Genomic DNA, 19,577 nt, shown 5'->3' with positions numbered 1-19,577 from the left:
TTGTTTTTTTTCCCCAGTAAGAAGGTAATCAATAATGGAGGTGGTGGAAAATGAGAACAGTGACCATTTCTCTCTTGCTGGAGAAAGAGAGATTCTTCCATCCAGTCTGAAGGCGAGTTGGATTCATGGATCGTTTGCTCTTGAAATGAAAAGCTCAGCTTGATGCTGCTGAAACCAGCAGCGCAATGGGACAAGAGTTTCTTCTTCCTACCAGTGGTGCAAGGAGTGATCATATGAAAGCAGAAAGTGTATCATGACTGTTACATGACTGTTCTCTTTGGTGAGAGGGATCAAGTATTTCAAAACTGTGGGAATTTACAGTATTCCAGAATTAAGTGTCTAGAAGTTTCTAAGGAAGAAAATACTTCATCTAAAATGAAAGCACTTGGGAATAATTGTGTCTCATGGGAGTGTTTGTGTTAGGAACATTTTTATCAGTCATTTGAGATAGTGTTTCGTTCCTGTCTTTTCTGTGTGTGTATGTGGAGGTAGGGAAGTCCAGATCAACACGCAGAGTGACATCTGACAGGACAGCTTTCCTGGAGTGTTGGGTGAGATGTCCTGAAGTCTGAAGTGTCCTCAGAGGACATCTCATGAGCTGTGAAGGACCTTGAGCAAAAGGAACAAAAGCTTCTGGAAAACACAACTGCACTGGCACTCACACTGAATCAGGTATAGCTTTCAAGCAGAAGCTGATTTTAAGATTTGGATGAAACTGCTTTTAAAGCTGTTCTGCTTTGGGGTCTAGAACTTTGTAAGAGGGAGAGAGTAGTAAAAGGCGGCAGAGGAAAGGATGACTTGCTGAAGGCAAAGAACTTGGAGTTTGGAAAGGATAGTCTGAAGGTTTTTTTCTTGACATTCAGCTAGCATGTTGCATTAATACCATGGAGACCTGAGCTAAGAGAAGCCTTTTGGCTCCTCCATAAGCTTCCAAGAGACACGGACAAGTAGACAAAGAGGAGAGGCCTAGAGAAGGTGAAAAAAATCTTTTCTCCTTTCTGGTTTGCAGCTCTTTGGGAAAATGACTCCTCTGTGTCAGTACAGAGAGAATTGGACGCTCCTGTTCTAGAAGTTTCTCCAGAACTGGTTCCTGGTGCATATACAGGAAACAGCAAATGCATCTCTTTGGCCTGTATTATATGGAAAGTCAGACCACGTGACATTCCAGGTTCCTTCTGGCTGAACTGCGTTAACTGTTGTCTCTTCAGCTGTTCAAACAAGGAAATACGTTGGTGTAACCTTTGTCCCTGTGTTCCATCTCCCTTAGTGATCCTGGTGTCTCGTGGCTATCCTTCTGGGTGTTGCCTTTGGCTGACTGCTCTTGGTAAGAAATTTGTTGCCCTATTTTGGAGAACAAATTGCGGGTTCAGTGAAAAGAAAATGAGGAGAGATCAAACAATGTGAAGAGAAGTAAACTGGCATTAAAACTCAGGATGCCTGGAGGAGGCCAGGTGTTTGGAGGTAATAGTTCATACAGTGTTCCCGTTTTCATCAGCTTGTCTTTCAGTGGGTAAGGCCTTTTGCTTTACAGAATCTCTTACTTCCAGATAGCAAAATATCACTCAAAGGTTTTACTCGGAAAGCCTGTCACTTCTGTCTCACAAGTACTTAGATATGGTCAGATGTGGTCTGCTGCTACCATGCTAGTCATGGAATTATTACCTGTGAACATCCAGAAAATGACTTTCGTCCAGGCACGCTGCCTTGGGAGCTGGATCAATCTCTGTCCTTTTGACCACATAGAAAGTCAATCATTACTCTAGAATGATGATTCTTTTTCGCAGAAATACTAGAAAATCTTGAGTATGTAGTCCATTTTTTTTTTTACAATGACTTGGAGCAGCATGGGAATTTGAATTTTCACAGTGTCCCTCAAAAGAACTGGTTGTTAGGCAAGCAACCATCTTTTCCATTCTAGTCACAGCTTGAAAATTCCCTTATGCTCAGAGATTGTTGTCAATATTTCTCACTAATTCTGTTCATATCATCTTTGATTCCATAACTGGAAACACCTAAGTCCTGAAAAACAATTTATTTTCTAATCTGGAAAGAGTTTAGAGGAAAATATACCGAGAGAAGGACGATGAATATCATTCCCACAGCTTATTTGTTTTGGTTTCAGGTCCTGTGTTAATCGTCATCAACACACCATAACAGAAATATTTACTATAGCAGAAGACTGTATGAATTTTGTGAAAATGTTTTTTTATAGTATCTTATGCCTTGCTTTACTCTGAGATTTTTGTCTGATATGCACAGAAATAGCTATGCCATAAGAAAGACAAGGAATGTGTAAAGAAAAAATAAGTAAAAGGAGACAGAAAAAGCAATCTGCAATGTGCTCCAGTGGTGTTTGTGCTGGTTTCAACTGTGCTCGCCACCAGAAGCATTATTGCTGGTGATCTGCAGCAGTGTGGCAGTACAGGGAGAAGGCAGAGCCAAAGCCATGACGAAGACCAGACTGCAGTAGGAGAAGTGGTAAGGAAATACCTTTCTGAGAATTCCACATGCAGAAACACCACCGAATTTTTCTCAGTGTGTGGTGCTTTTTTTTTTCTCATCACCCCCTAGACTTAGACAAGAGGGAAAATATTAATGGCAGAAGTTCAGAGAATGTACTTGCCTGACTCTGCAAACCTGGATTCACAATATGCCAACATAGCTTTGCAAATCCGAAGTATTTATATTCTTATCTGAAGATAAGAATTAAAGTAAGATTTTGTTTTCTATTTGTCAATTTCTGCTTAGAAGGTAATACCAAGAAAGTCATTTTAGTAATCAGATTTTTTGTCATTCATTTTACAAGACATGTAAGAATTCTCTCTAGCATAGAGCTAGACCCAATGTCTGAGATTCGAAGATCTTTCAGTTTCAAACTAAGAGGGTTTCTGGTTTTGCCCAGTTCTTGCAGTGCTTCTTGCCTGCTGCTGAAACTAGATGCAGGAGGATGGATATAGTGGGAGGAAAAAAGACATCTCTGGGAAGCACTTCTTGGCTAAGTATAAAGTGCCAGGAAAATATACTTGTGAGATTATGTCCTGAGGGCTTTGTATCCTTAATCTATTTAAATTACAGAAGAATGCTGAGACTTTGAGGGAGCTCATTGTGTCTCAGCCTATGAATTTCTCATATTCCCACTGCTACCAATAATCACATATGGAAGGAGTAGTTCTATTACAAGTACAGTCTGATCTGAAGTTCATATCTGGGCTTCATCATTCATTTGCAAAACAGCAGCCTGAGGCATCTTCCCGAAAGATGTCTGTCTTTCTCTTTTGAGAGGGAAAAAGGCATAGAGGGGGAAAAGATAAGGGTGGAGATGTTTGGTTTCTTTCCATTACCCAGTGGAAAACATTTGTATTTAGAAGTTTGGCTCTTCTCCCTTTTTTCTCATAAGGGGATCTACCAGGAAGGGAAAGGAGAGACACTTGTTCTTGCTCAGTCTGGTCCGTGTCCTATGGAAATATGTGACTGGATTAACTCTTCCCCTCTATAAGCAAAGTAGAAAGCCAGCTGCTTTCATTTCCAGCCAGTCAGCCTGGCCACAGTTCAGTTCCAACAGAAATACATCTTGTTATAAGGGAAATTAACCACAAAATACTGACTGTTAAAAATATTGCAGATAGAGTACAGAACAGCCCTTATTAAAGTGACTGTCTATTCTAAAATGGTGTAGTGATTTCTTAATCCTGGTTGCAGATTAGACGTGGCAGCTTCCTTTAACTAAACCAGAGAGCTCCTGGTTTGACCCATGGTGCTCAAGTTAAGAGCAATCACAGCTACCACATGTTCTTGTCTCTGGGGGTTTTACTGTGCTCTTGGTTAGGTTTCTGTTCCTGTCAACCAGGAACAGTTCTTTCATAGCAATCTGGAGGAAGAAAGTAGTGTCATAAGCGTTCCTTCTTGAAGCTATTCTGCAGTTAGTGAGAACTGAAGGTAGATTTTTGTCTCCAAGACCCAGTCATAGAGAAGATACTATGAAGCATCCAATTTTGCTGCCATGACTGCTGTGTTATCTTCCTCTGCCTTTGCTAGGCACTCTTGTTAATTCCTGAGAGTCTATTGGCTATTGAACATTCAGTGCACATAAGGATGGTATCACTAGCCTTAAAGTAAAGAAGAGGACTGCACATGAAGGAGTACGAGAGACAGGGAAAGAAAGAGAGGGAAGGAATGGCTTTGTTGTGGCCATTGGTGCATTTGTGGTGCAGTCATTCTATCACTGTCATGAAAATTCAACGGTCTCTCTTACTATGTTTAGACAAGTCCCCAGAGACCAACAGTGGGGCTAACTCTAAGCAAAGCACCCTTTCCAATTTATTCTTTATATGGCATGGTTTAGGCAGAAAAGCCACAGAGGACAGGTTATAAGAATAACTGTTTCAATGCCCAGGTTGGGCTAACATAGCCCCTGCCTTCAGACAGGTTGGATTTGTGTAGGGCTGGATACCCAGTGCCTTCACTGCTTGTGGATCTGTCTCCTTGGGCTGCTGGAGTCCTCACTGAAAGCTGTTCCTCATTTTCCTGCATAGAGGAGTCATCAGAACATGTCCTGAGTAGCATGAGGTATCACTGGAATGGGCCTCAAATTTCAACTTTACTCCTGTGCTCTGAATGCAATTTGTTTTCTGCAGAAGGCTGCGGAAAGTAGATCAGACCATCCCTTAAAAAGAGCTATTATAAGGCTAAAGGAGTTCTAGCAAGGAAGATAGTAACATCACTCAGCAAAAAAGGTTCTTTACCAGACTCTCAATTACAACAGTGCATCTTCACTGAAAGCAACAGAGCCGTGCAGGCATAAGAAATGGACGGTGTTGTCCATTTAACTTTCAAGGCTGGCAGAAACTGAGGCAAAGATTTGCAGTTGTGGATATAATGTGTCAGACGTTTGGATTAGACCCTTTCCTCCTTTCCATTGGGATGCTAAGGCAGCTGGTCATGACTTTCTTATGCTCGGTGATAATTCACCTGAAAAAAAAAAAACAACAAAAGATCCGGATGATATCAGAGCTATTGTGAGCTGGATGGAGCCAGGCAGAAATTCTGCTCCTTTATCTTAACCTTTATCCATTTGGGGACTTTATTCTTTGAAGAGGAATCTCTTGCTTTTCCACGTGCTGTATGCTGATAAAGCTTTGAATTGATTTCTTTGCTCTGCATTTTCAACAGTCTGTTCTTTTAAAGATCATCTTTCTTCTTTCTCTTCTGCTCCCACTTTCCCCAGGTCCCCTGGCCGTGATGAAATGACATCAGGCATGACCCAGGAAGAAAGGAGAAGTGTTGAAAAGCATGTGTGCTTTGTGGCCTTCCTGAAAGCTCATTTAGCATTGAGCTCTCCATGCAAGAAGAGAATTTAAATAATTTTTTTTTTCTCCTCGAACTTTCCCTCCCTGAACTCCACAAAACAACTTTATTTTTTTGTCAGAGTTTTGTCTCTCTCAGGACCAAACTTATGGGCCGTACAGGACTGAATGTTGCAGAACTGCAGCATGCATTGAAAATCATTCTAGCACACACTTGGGGGCAGTTGTGTTTTTCTGTGATTCAGTCAAGCAGCTCCTCTAAACTAGGAATCATTATCTTTGATTCTAATGGCTAACATGATGGCTAACGTGACAATTTGGGTGACAGTTACCTCTTGCTGCCTCGTGTGAATGCTAGATAGTAACCATACATGCTTGCCTGCAAGAGCAATTACCTATTTTTTCCCTCTGGTGTTTGGATACAGCTGTCAGAGCCAGGGAAAAAAACTTCATTGTAAAAAAATGTGCAAACAGTTTGAATGTGGTGAAAGTACTTATGGTTTTGTGCGAGCTGAAACAATACCAACTCATGACTCAGAACAAAAGACCCAATCCCGATTCAAAGCATGCATATTCGCTAATAGCAAAAACTGAAAGCCATCAAAGGAAAAAATAAATAAATAAATAGAGGACCAAAACTCAGAAGAGGCAAAGGGAGCAGAAAATCACCCAGAGGAGACTTGCTTGTAATAGGCTTGTTTTGTGCCCATCTTTGCTGGCAGTGGCAGGCCTGGGAACTCATGCCTGGGCGCAGCTGGGGTTAGCTCCTGCTGGCTGTCCCAGGGCTGTCCCTTCTGTGATAGTAGTAGCAATGGCAGGGAACTTTAGGGGCAAGCACTATCTTTGGCAAGAGCTTTTTCAGGCTACCTGCATGCTGCTATTGCTTCACGAAGTGAGGAGCTACCCTGGGTGCTGCAGGAAAGGTTCCTGTGTTCAATCACACCTCCTTCTACTTTCCCAAATTCAGTACAGGCACAGGGGGTAAGAAACTAGCAAAAAGCATCATCCCCTTGTGCCTGTGCCTGGTCTGCTCAAGCTAATTCATTTTTTGGCTCATTGCATTTTCAGCCCATTACTAATTGCCTCTTGGGCTCTGCTCATTGCCAGGGTTTTCTGTGACCGTCAGAACAACACTAAACAAATGAACAAAGTAAAAAGTAAGCCTTCTTCAAGGGCCTTCCCCCGGCCCTTTGCCTGTGTTAGTATTCCAACTGCACCCAACAGGTAGGCGTCTGCACTCATGTTATCTGTATTAATTAGACTGTAATACCCTTGGCACAAGACAAGGACAGGGATGCAAGAGTCTCTCCTGCAGCTCTCTGATAATTTATACCAACTGAAAGCCTGCTGCAATGTCTTGCTGTAGTGTCACGTGTACCAATAGCGATGCATAAATAAGATTAATTTTTATTAGGAATTTTGCTTTCCTTCTCACTAATTAGCCCCTTCTCCACAATATCTGAGCCCTACGCAGTATTTAATGAATGTCTCGCAGCAAACTTCAGAGGCAGAATTACTATTAACCTGCAGACAGACTGGTGTGTTGCCCATAGTGATGGGAGAAGTCTCTGATGGAGAGAAACATGAACTCAAGTTTCTCAAGGTCTACGTTAGTGTCTAGCCACTAACCCTCCTGCCTAGGAACTACTTCGGTGTGATTATCGCTCCCTCACTATGCAGGCCTGTATCTTATGTTGAACTTGCCTAAATCCTTCAGGTATAAAATCTAATGGTTGAAACATTTTTTCCTCTGTAGTAAGTTTCTAATTGTTGTGACATCCATATTTCTTACAATCAGAGGGAAAAAAAAGAGAAACTGATAAACTTGCTGTCTTTTTCATTAGTGATGCTTATTAATGTATTCAGCTTAGTAGCAGAAATACTACAGTTTTTTAAGCCTGAGGTAGAATCACAGAATCTTTAAGGTTGGAAAAGATTACAAAGATCATCTAGTCCAGCCACTAACACATGCCCACTAAACCACACCCCTCAGAGCCATATCTATCCTTTTCTTGAAATCCTCCAAGGATGGCGACTCCACCACCTTTCTGGGCAGCCTGTTCCAATACCTCTTTGTTCTTTGGAGAAGAAATTTTTCCTAATATCCAACCTGAACCTCCCCTGGTGCAACTTCAGGCCATTCCCTCTCATTCTATCACTAGTTAACTGGGAAAAGAGGCCAGTCCCCATCGTACGACAACCTCTTTTCTGGTACTTGTAGAGAGAGATGAGGTCTCTCTCTCTGCTGAGCATTCTTTTCTCCAGACTAAACAATACCAGTTCCCTCAGCCACTTCTTGTAAGATTTGTATTACAGGCACTTCACAAGCTTTGTTGCCCTTCTCTGGACATGCTCCAGGGCCCCAGCGTCTTTCTTGTAGTGAGAGGCCCAAAACTGAACACAGTACTCAAGATGCAGCCTCACCAGTATGGAGTAGAGATGAACAATCATTTCCCTGCTCCTGCTGATTATGCTATTTCTGATACAAGCCAGGATGCTGTTGGCCTTCTTGGCCGCCTAGGCACACTGCTGGCTCGTGTTCAGCTGCCTGTCAACTAACACCCCACATCCTTTTCCTCCTTGCAGTTTTCCAGCCACTCTGCCCCAAGCCTGTAGCGACGCATGGGATTGTTAGGGCCCAAGTGCAGGACCCAGCACTTGGTCTTTTGAAGCTCATAAAATTGGCCTCAGCCCACCATTCCACCCTATCCTGATCCATCTATAAGACCTTCCTACCCTCAGGTAGATTAAATTCAGCACTTGACTTTGGCCCTTGTTTGACCAAACTCTCCTCATCCCATGTTCACGCTACTGTAACATCTCGGCAGGTTTTATTTATTAATTATTTATTTGGCAATCAGAACTTCTGCTATCCTGCATCTTGAGTCGGGTGAGGGAGGGTGCTGGATCCATGCAATCCCATGAGCAGCAGATGAACAAGCATCCATCTGAGGATGGCACGTAGCAGATGCTTTGAGTGGGAGACCCCACGTTTGGCCCTTGAGTTTGGGTCAGAGCAGGGTTATTTTTCCCCTGTGCTGTTAACGCTGTGCCCGAAGCCACTCTGCGAATTCACATCATTGCCAAGGTCTTCACTTTGCTGCATTCTTCTAGTCAATCGAAATATTTAGCTGGAGCATGAAGGCATTGTATTTCCAAAAGGAAAACACACAGAAAAAGGTCCGATGTTTTTTTTTCTTTGGGCCTGATTGTCTCTGCTTGTTTATGGCTGCCACTAATTTGCTCGTTTGCTTGCTGGAAAATAGCTAATTAAAACCCACTTCAGCTAACAAGCTGACTGGGACCATGCAAATGTCACTCTCTGCTGTCTGCTATTTTCGTTTATACTTTACATTATTAGTGTTGTTTTTCCTCCCTCCATAGTAATAAACGCAAGGATAGATTTAGTACCCTCTTCACAGGTGTGTGCTTGTACATCAGCACATCATCCCGAGAAAAGTGCTGCTGTTTTACTGCACTTCAATACTTTGAGTGTTATTACCCCTGACAGTTAATGGTTTCAGACTACACTGCTTGTTAGCACTAGATTCTGAACAGCTTCATCTATCTTTTTGTTTTTACACTGACTGGTCACATTAAGTATATGTGTCTGAGCTATTAGTCCCGTCTGTTCATTGCATGCATTTCATTTGGTGAGTTTTTTCACTAAAATTAGTATGTATTGTCATCCATATACTTCAACACATCGACTTTTGTTATAATTATGCTGTCATCATTTTGCTTCCACACACTTGCTAATTTATTGTAGCTAAATTAGACCTAATATTAGCAATTTTGCAGCTGTTCCCATAGACCACGCTCAGCCATATATTTGTACATTGTTTGGTAATTGGATTTGAGGGCTCAGGAATGGACTATGGCACTCTTTAGAAACAAGGGAAAGATTTGAGAAAATGGGAGAAAAATAAAAAAATACAAGCCCCAGAAGAGGCTTCAGGGGTGAATTTCTCGAGCCAGCTTAAAAGATTTTCACATGGCCAAACAAATCAGAGAGTTAGTGTACCAGATCACAAACTTTGACAAAGCCACTGCACTCAGGCAGGGGATTACTCATTTCCCCATGAATATGCTTTTTAATTTAACTCGGGCTAGGCCATGAAAAATCCCTGGGGATTTTTGGAGGGTCTTGGGAAATGGCTTTTAGTGTAGTGCATCGGAAACCTCTAGGAAAAGATCCTGTCATGGGGGGTTGCTGGTTTCTTTAGGTAGGGAGACACGGAGAAAGGAAAATGGTTTCATTTAGATGTGTAAGCTCCTCCTTGCTGGATACTGGCACCCACCTCTTGTTCCTCATCCAGTCCATCTTCAGCTGATCTCAAGACAAGCAGAGAATTAATGTGTTTGTTTGTTTGTTTGTTTTAAATAGGCAGAAAAAAGGAGGAAGGCGGAAGCTCTCGTGTCCTTCCTGGGGACAAGTTGTTTTTTTATCAACAGAGGCATAACTCCAACAAAAGAAATTATGAAAGTCCACCAATGAATCTTCTATATCCCTTTTGTAAATCACTTGGCCTTTTTGTAAATGGTTTTCAGATATAAGACAAAACTGTGAGGGAGACTGTTCAGAGTGACACTGCAGAATCAGTTGAATTCCCAAACCAACAGACGCAACTTAATCACTGAAGAGCATGCCTTTAAATGAAATAGAGCTAAATTCTTCTCTGCTCACGATGTATATCCACCTGCCTAATAGGAATATTATAATAAGGCACAGTGCTGCTGGCCGATGCACATGCAAGTTTAAAAATAAGACAGTAAAATTAAACCAAAAAAAAAAAAAGGGTATTTGCTCAGCTCTCATCTGTAACACAGAGTTCTTTCCAATTCACTGCAAGCTGTTGCAGCAGGCTGCATTCTGCTCTGCTTCTCCCTCGGCCAAAGCTTAATTTCTGTTTGGAAAAGAATAGAGCAAAGTGACCTGCCAAAAAGTAAGGTGGCATAGGCCAAGTCATGTAAGAATTCAGGCCCTACAAATGCCTTGTGCAAGAAAGGAAAGCGAAGGCCATTTAACACATCTTTAAATGACTGCAATGCATACAAAATATTTTAAATGAATTTAGTTTAAAACTGTTCACCTCTCACATAAAGCCATTAATAACCAAATGCTCTTGTCCTGACAAAACCTTAATTATTTTTGCATTCTTCCCAAATGCCAGGAAAATGAGTAGGTCGGCCTTGAGTAGGTGGTCTAAACACCAACTGGATACGTCGATAACGAAGTTGGTCTCCTTGCAGATGTTTCTAGAAATTGCTGTGACTGCAATCAGCATATCCTACAGGGAAGAGTTTGTCCTTTGCTTATTTACACTGTGGGCTTATTGGTTTTGTTTGAGTTGGTGGTTTTTTTTTTCATGACAAAATTTCCTCAGGGCAAACTTCTCATGGACTTCTTGATGTGGGGACTGAACTGGATCAACCCGTTCCTTGTGGTTCTCATTGGCATTATTTGCCCCATTGTAACCCCTAATTTTGGTATGATTTCTCACTCTCTTTTTCCTCCAGGTGTGATGGTCTCCCAGGTGAGGGTAGACGATGGTATTTTAGCTCCTTTTTTTTTTAATCCAGTAATTCACAGTTAACATTTACATTGCTGAGCAACATAGAAATGTGTGCAAAAATACACCTGCAGAAGGGATCTGATATATTATAGTAAATGTTTTAAGGTAAGCATGAAAAGAATAGGTTTGTCCACGTTAAGTATAGCTTGTATATATTCCTTAAGTTCTTGCTTTTAGCACTTCCCTATAGCATCTTTTGTATCAAACTGCTAAAGACCTTCTAAAAAGGTACAAAATGAAGTCGTTAGCAGAAGCTTGCTTAAGATCTCCACACACATATGTGCTCTTCAGGTAGCTGGCTGGACAGTGCTGTGAGGCTCTTTCTTGGAGCCGGAACAATAAATGTCATGTTAGGGGCCAACTGTCTGTAATCACAGTTAGCAGGTTGAACAGACTTGTGAAAATATTTTCTTTATGTGAAGGGAGACACTGCACACTTTGCCACAGCAGAAGTTGCTAAACCTAATGTAATATGACAAGTCCTTTGGCAGCAAAAGCCACGTTTAATAGACACACTGCCTGTGAAATGGGAAAGAAACAAAAGCAGTTTTCTACACAAATGTCATCTCTCTTTTGCAGTATTTTGCCTTGCCCAGCTCCTACACCATTTGTTTTCAGTGTTACAGTGTCCATGCAGCACAGTCTCTTTCCTCATCATCCTCAGCCACCTGCTCCTTCAGGCACACAAGAACTTGGCCTTTTGGGCATGGAGAGGATCTGATGGTTCCCACACCAGCTGGCCAGTCAGGAAACATAGAATCATAGACTCATAGAATCATTACAATTGAAAAGACCATCAGTCCATCACCCACACCCACTAAACACGTCCTTCAGTGCCACATCTATCTTCTCCTTGAAAACGTACTGGAATGGTGACTCCACCACCTCCCCAAGCAGCCTGTGAGACTGTGCATACCTCACCACTCTTCTGAGAAGAAACTTTTCCTAACATCCAACCTGAATCTCCTCTGGCATGGCTTGAGGCCATTCCCTCTCATCCAATCACTAGTTACCTGGCAAAAGAGACCAACCTCCATAGCAAACTGTAGTCTCCTTTCAGGTAGTTGTAGTAAGCGATGAGGTCTTCCCTGAGCCCCCTCTTCTCCAGACTGAGCAATCACAGAGTCCTTGAGTCAGAGGTTAAAAAGTAAGTCAACATTGTCCCCATGCAAACAAGAGTAGAGTGCATACATGCTGTCAGCCCCTCTCAAGAGCTTTTCAGTCTAATTCTCCACTGCTCAGTCTGGTGCAAGAAGGTGGTGAAATAAGACCTCCTCTTTGGTTACAGTGGTATGATAGTGTTTTACACTCACTTTGCACAGATGTAAATGATTGCATGAGGTGTGAGGCAGTGGAGAATCAGGCTCCTGAAGGCTTTTTGCAAGATGCAAATAATTACTGTCTGCAGTGTGAGTGCAATAGCAGTAAGAATGAAATCAAGACTTCTCCTTGAAGAACAGCTGTTCAGCCACTGAACTAACAAACTATTCATTTAAAAAGCAGATTTTCATAGCAAAGCTCCTGCCAGCACGCAGGTTCTTTTCTGGAGAGGCTTTGTTCAGAACCAGAAGTCACTATTCTGCACCAGAACCTCTTCAGTACCAAGACATATTCAGGGGAGGAATAAAAGTAACCCATGTAACAGCCATGGCTCTCAGATTTCCCCCAAGAATTATTGTTATGCTTTATAAGAACTGACAACAATACTTGAGGGATCACAGGGTGTGCAGCTCTGATTTACCTGCCATTTTTCCTTGTCTCTGCAGGACTTGGCAGTTCCTTGTTCCTCAGGGGCCGGCTGAGTTGAAGGCCATCTTCATGGAGCAGTATGAGTAGCACAAAAGGGACAGGCACAGGAACTCACAGTAATTTTCTGATCTTTTTTCCATTGAATGTTCAAGAATTCGATCTTGCAGAAAAGCAACAAGGAAATAAGAATAATTTTAAAGCTACTGCTTTCTTTCACAGAATTTTTGTTGTTTTGGATTCTTAATGAGGCAATGTCATTAGGTTGATAGGCACAAAGCGTGTGTGAAGGTGTATGAAGGAAAGGGAAGTCAAGGAAGACTGCAGCAGGATGCCTGGCTGGCATTTTTTACTCTTGACTCATTCTCCTGCATGTTACTCCACATGAAAAAATGCAGTGGTGCTGAAAAGTGAGTGTAGCATTGCTTGAACTGCAGATTGTTTCTACGTTGCATTGACTATAACAAATAGATGGGTTGAATTAATATGGGGCGTATATATGCTCTGTTTCAATAAAGCTGTAGCAGGGAAAAGCAAGGAAGAAGTTAGAAAGGACTCCAGGCACAAGCACCATTGATGAGAAAAGTAACAGATTGGTACTTGAAGTAATATAATTTGTTTGACTTAAAAGATTGATTAAAGGATGCTAAAGACTAAAATCATATGTAACATACATTTTTCACCAGTTTTTATCTAATATTATCCTTTACTGTCCTTCCTATAAATTTGGGTGCATATCTTTCCAGCTTCTTCTTTTCTCCCTTGGTGTTCACCAGACTTGCAAGTACGTGAAAGTTCCTTTGCTCAGGGACACGATTTAGCAGAGGGTTGTTAGAGTTAGGGTAGTATAGTCAGGTTGTGGTTGGATTCAGTGATCTTTAAGGTCTTTTGCAACTAGAGCAATTCTATCATTCTGTGATTCTACGTTTCAGGTTGGAGTGCAGCACATCAGTCCTCCACTGCCTTGCACCTCTGCCAACATCTATAGCTCATTTGAAGGCTAATGTTCTACAGAGTGTGACTCTGAAGCAAGGCAAGGTTTGTATTAAGGTCTCTGTCAGCAGTCCCTTGGATTCTCCGTACATCAGCCCAAGCTAAAGCTAAAGAGTGTGGAAAGAAAGAAAGCTGATTCGTATTTAAATCACATCACCCACTTCACAGCATTATTTTCATCATGATGGCTTCTTAAGCAGTGTTAAACCTGTTCTCTTAGCCCACAGCTGCACATCAGAAATGACATTTTCAGAACAGCTCCTAGCTGCTCTCATTGTACACGTAGATTTATAGCTGTGCTGCAGAGGAAGTATTTTTTGCTGACCTCGCTTTGCTTCTTATAGCGCAAGTGGACCCTGAAAACATTTCATGTGCTGCACTGGATAAAGCAATAGCATTAATGTTGCTATCCTAATATTTTAGAGAGCTGCAAGTGTGTTGTTTTTACCATAGGAGTGACATTAATATCGCTTATAAATTCTGTGTATAAATGTATAATAAATTGTTTAGTGACAGTAGGATAGTAACTTTTTTTTTCCCTCTGAACAAACCACCCAAATGACTGAACCAGTGTAGTTAATTAGAATCGATCTCACTTTTTAGCACCAGGAAGTGCATAATGGAAGATAAGATTGATTGTAACGTTGGATCACTTCATTTAAAGACTGCTAATAGGCTAAAATGACAGAACCAATCTAAAATTATAATTTCAGAATCAATATAATTTTTATAACGTTGTCAAATCTGAAAAATTAATCTAAATTTATGCTGTGAAACCAGCAAATCCTTCTTAGCCATTATAATGAAATGAAGCAACACTTTATTATATTACTTATTTAAACAGAAAAAAAGGCATCTTTATTGGCATGGTATTGCAGCAGAGTAGATAACCAGGCTTTCAATCTGGGAGGTATCTGTTCTTTTCCTGCTTCGGGCGAGAGTAGGAATCGAATTTAGCCTTCCCTCTTTCCATCATGGATGCCATTTTTCCACTGTTATCAAAGCATGACTGCAGTGTGAGAGCAGGTGTCATTATAGAAGAGGAGACCAGGATGAGAAGAACACCGACATTTCGGAATGAAATTCAGGTTTGTTCATAAAGCTGTAGTAGAAGCATATGCCCCCTTGATCTGCACTCCCATCTCTTTGCCCTCAAGAGAAATGTGTGCTCACCTTCTCTAGAGGAAAGGAAGGAACTGTGGTGATAGTTTAGAGACAGATATTTTTCTCTGCTTACTTGTTCACTCCAGAAGTAGGACTTGACTTACAGTCACACTGCCAATATTGGTAGTACCAATGGTTTTGCTGTGTTCTGCTCCTCCTGGAGACCCTCATGTCCCTCCTGGAGAGAGCTGGGAGCATTACTGCTGAAAAACAGCATTGCTGCTCTCCTATAACCTGTGAGGAAGGAGTCAAACCACACAGGGGGAAGTGCCTCTTTGTGAATTACTACTGCAAGCTTTCTAGCTGATGTTAATGTTAGTAGTAGTAGCCTTATCTTCAGTGTTTTTCCTTGTGCTGCCTTAGGATGAAGGTGCTCTTTCTAGCATGAATTGCCCTATACAGCCATCTTCCTGCTTCTGGGCTGAAGGCAGAGTTTCCTTCTGAAAGCACAGGTATATGTGAACTGTTCCCAGCATGGATGCCATCACTCAGCACTGCACACAGCAAGTGTCCTGGTCTCACTGGAACTGGGGGAGCCTTGGTGCAGATTTTTATTTGGCTACAGCTGTGCTCCAACAGCCCCACATTCAGTGCAAAGTACTAAGATTTGTCCAGAGAAGTTAGCTGGAAGGCCACAGTCCCTTTGTCTCCAAAGGAGCTGCTTCTCCTTGCTAAAAAAGTGGCCTGGAAAAGCAGTGCAACATCCTTGCTGGCAAAGCAGTTCCCCAGCATCTGCACACAGGAGCAGTGGTGACGCACAGGCCAAACCCATCCTGAATTCCTTTTGCACTGATCTGGAGGTGAGGCTGAGCATGTCTGAATGGGACCTGCACACAGGAGCTGACCCTGAGATAGCAGTAATTACTGGAGAAAGGAGCTGGAGAACACGTGTACCGAGACCCCAAAGAGCACTTTGCAGAGCTTTGTGCTTCTTGGAGGTTTAATGTATTATAATCTGATTCGGCACAAGCCAGGCTGGGAATAAAAGAGAAATGCAGAAAGACTAATGATTTTGAAGTACAGGGGGAAATGGAAGGAAAACAGCACTTTTAAGTGCACTTTTTCCCTTTTATGCAAGATCTGACGAGGGCCAGGCAGAGAGAGCAAAGAGCTTCTGTGAGTTAACACAAAAGAGAAACAGTACTTTAACGAGGCTTTATTTGCTCCTTAGAGTCTTCTTTTGATTTTTAATATCTCAGAGACTTGTCAGGGAGAGAACAGGCAAAGACATCACATTCCAGGTCTTGAGCAGAGCTCTGGAACTTGAGGCTTCATCAAAATGAAAAAAAACTACATTCAGAGAAATCTAATGACCTTGCTGTAAGTGCTGCAGAATGACAACCAGAAGCAAGCTGGTCCCTCCACTGTGGAAGTCTCTTCCAAGACAGCCTCTGAGTCTGCAAGAACTCTGCACAAATTGGTGGTTACAATGGGACATACAGAATTTAGGTATGTCTGCTACGTGGGTCTCTGGGCATGGAGGAAGCAGGCAGATGTCTGGCAGCACAGCTGCATGTGAAAGCAACCAGTGAACACTGCAGAGCTTTTAAAAGATGGACATCTATTTTCTCAGCTATTAGATTTTTCCATTGATAGCTTTGTGAAGAACAGGCTGCATTGCTTCAGCCTAGAGGCTGCAAAAATATTGGCTGCCTAAACAGCATGGGCCTTAATTTGAGTCAAGCATGGGAAAACTTGGGTTTTTGTAATGATGGGTGGAATTCATTATGATAAAATATAAAAGCAACTAGCATTCCTAGGTTAAAAGTCACTAGAGTAAGTTGTGAATTTGTCCGTATTTATTGCCTGATATAGGATGAGGAAGTGACTGCCCTAAAAAGAATGCACAGAGAATATATTGAGAGGGTTAGCTATTTTTAAGCCGTTGGTTTCTGCTGAGCGTGAATCGTACGTCCATTACTTAATTTGCAAGACTGCCACCATTCTTCCCAGTGAGGACTCCCACACATATCCTGTTTTTCACATTTCTGCGAGAACATCTGTTTGCGGTTCCTCCAGTGGATTTTGAAAATACAAAAGTCACTCACGACGGGATTTTCCATCGTGGCCCAAAGCCTAAGACTACCCATTCCAGGAGAAGATCGGGTGGCTTTGGCCATCTAGAGAACCTGGATATACCATAGGAACTTAAGATTCTGAAGGTGGAAACTGAGACAGGATGAGGTAGAAATGGCACTTTGCTAATGTGAGGACTTTTGAGACATCGGGAAAAGTTGGCTGTCCTTTTCAGCAGATCCATAAGACAGAGAAAACAGGAAAGATGGTAGTCTGCTCCAGCCCATCCAGCCTGTTACTGGAATAGAAAGCCTGCTCAGATGCTGACTTTTGCTCATACCCCTGGCTGCTTGCTCACAGATACATGCATTAAGAACATCAAGAGAAGAAAGCAACATTTATTACTCTTTTTTTACTTTTATTTTTTATTTTCCTGAAGAAACTCTCATGTTTTTCTTTAAAATGTGGCTGTATAGGCATAGGAAAGAGAAGGATTTATCAGCAGTTCACAGAAGACAGCAGCAATCTTTTTCCTCCTTCACACCAGTCTGTCAACACTCACTAGAGACAGCATAGGGTTGAAAAGCATCACAGTCCCAAAGTTGTTATTGACTATGACTGACATGATCATCACTTCTCTGTTGCATCTGCAGAAGAAAAGTTCACTCTCTAGACCAAGCACTTCAAATTAAAAAAAAAAACAAAAACAACCAAAATGCTGCATGCTCCTGCACTCAGCAAAGTGTCTGAGAGCATCTCTATCTCCAGTCTGACTGCTATAATGATCAGTGCTGGCAAAGTAAGGGCTGGTCCCAGACCACATGTCTGGGTTCTTAGCATCTACCTTAAATCTATGCTCTTCTGCAAGAAAGTCACTTCAGGGTGCTATGAAGCTCCTAAGAAAGCAAGAATGTTATTACCAAGTGTTTTCTGTGACAAATTATTTTATCTGGAGGGTGGGGGGGAAAATATTTTTCAGACCCCTCTTACAGGTGTTTACATTTTGTTTTCAATGTGAATTAAACTTCTCATCCAGACAATGAGAAGAGTTTATTTTCCCCTGAATGAGAGCTTGAGCTGTTAGTTGCTCCAAGCAATGACTAGATTCTCAGTCATTCATGTTACAGACATAGCTGAAGCTCCAAGTGAGTGATTATTTTCAAGTTCATATCTCCCACCATCTCCTCTTGCATCCTACTTAAGAGTTCTACAGTACATTTGTAAATAATTTTGAGGTAACAGGAGAGTCTTTAGTCAGCAAAAAATGAGTATTTACAAGGCATGGGGTGATTCTTCTGTGGAAGAAGGACTCCCCCCCCTTTTTTTTCTGTATATATTATTAACATTTCAAAATGTTTGTTGAGATGGATAAACTGCTCTCCCACAGCTCTTGCCTGGATAGTAGGAAATCTGATTGTAATCCTCAAAGGGGTAACTGGTATTCTTAGGGTTGTCATTAACCACAGGAATGTCAGAAGGACTGGTAACTGAGTGTGAAAGCCAGGTGTCCTCCATTCAGAAGTGAGATAATAGTGCCAGTGACTGGCAGAAGCCTTCACAGCTAGATTTTGTAAAGCCAGTGATTTCCTAAATCTGGTTATCAAGCATCCCAGGCTGATTATCTAGCACTAGAATGAATGAACCCGATATGAGCATTGTAATGCAAACTTACACTTTGTAATAGCCAGAAGATAGGATCAGAGATGCCTTCATCCCTCAGCCTTAGGTATGAGGACTTCTTCATTAACAGTAAGGGAAGAGCAGGGGCTTGACACTGCATCTGTGAATGCAGGGTGTACCTGAGGCTGTGGGGAGACGTCTGTGCTGCTTCACATGCAGCTGTGCGCCACAGGACTAAATGATTGAACATTCACCTTAAAATCTATGCAATGATACAAGTACGTGGTTTGTGCTGCTTGGATGGATGTTCAATTAGTTTTTTCCTCTCTGTGCCTTCTCCTCCATTGCAGAGAGCCTCTTATCTGAATGGTAAGGAACTGCAAACAGGGCATAAAACCAAGAAGAAATCCTGGGTTATTAAGACAATAGCTTTGTCCTATCATCCCACTCATAAATGTGCCTAGGAAAGAGTTAACCTATCCCAACATTATTTCAAGGGATAGACACTCACTGAAGCTAGGCCACATTTAAGAAGGGCAGGGGCTAATTAGGGAAGTTGTTTTTTAATTATCATTGAAGTCAGTCCTTTCAAGGACCACCACTCGTCTCTAGGTCAGTGGTCACCAGAGTACGCTGAGCCAGCAAACCACCCATGCTCGCCTTTGCCAGTGGCTCCTGATGGGCTGAGGCTGGCTCTTTTTGCTGGATGTGCTGATCTCTCTGAAGCCAGGATGATTAAAAGAGAAAAGCAATCTACAGCCCTAATCAAGCTTGCAGGAACACACCTTCCAGATTTTTTGAGATGAGGTATTTGTTACCTCTTATCTTCTGGCATGGTAGCACTGTAATGAAAGGCTGCATATTTTTTTGTTAGCAGCTCAACCACTTAATTCTTAAGTTCTTCAGAGCTCTCAGATGTATGCCATCTGGTCATGGTGACTTGTTGCTCTTTAATTTGTGAATTTGTTCCAGCACTTCCAGTTTTGACACCTCAATTTCTGACAGTCTCATCTTTATTACTTGAAAAGAATAGCTCAGAGGCTACTTCTCCCTCTTGCACGCATTTTCTTGTAACTTCATTTTCATTAATAGAATTTTAACTTAAAGCAGAATTAAAGCTTTCCCCAAATATGCAGACTCTCCACCTCCTACCCTTCCT

At 41.9% G+C, this 19,577-nt stretch overlaps 1 long non-coding RNA gene across 1 annotated transcript in view; it reads left to right on the top strand.

Annotated features, from left to right (window-relative positions):
* The first annotated feature begins 1,015 nt into the window (after positions 1–1,015).
* LOC116216418 overlaps positions 1,016–19,577 on the top strand; it is a 28,411-nt gene continuing 9,849 nt past the window's right edge. The window contains exons 1-3 of the long non-coding RNA XR_004159106.1: positions 1,016–1,324; positions 12,646–12,744; positions 13,558–13,663. This is a non-coding gene — a long non-coding RNA (uncharacterized LOC116216418). The remainder of the gene's footprint in view (positions 1,325–12,645; positions 12,745–13,557; positions 13,664–19,577) is intronic.

This window comes from Meleagris gallopavo, chromosome 3 (genome assembly GCF_000146605.3).
Source record: "Meleagris gallopavo isolate NT-WF06-2002-E0010 breed Aviagen turkey brand Nicholas breeding stock chromosome 3, Turkey_5.1, whole genome shotgun sequence".
Classification (NCBI taxonomy): domain Eukaryota; kingdom Metazoa; phylum Chordata; class Aves; order Galliformes; family Phasianidae; genus Meleagris; species Meleagris gallopavo.
This window is presented reverse-complemented; position numbering and strand designations above follow the sequence as displayed.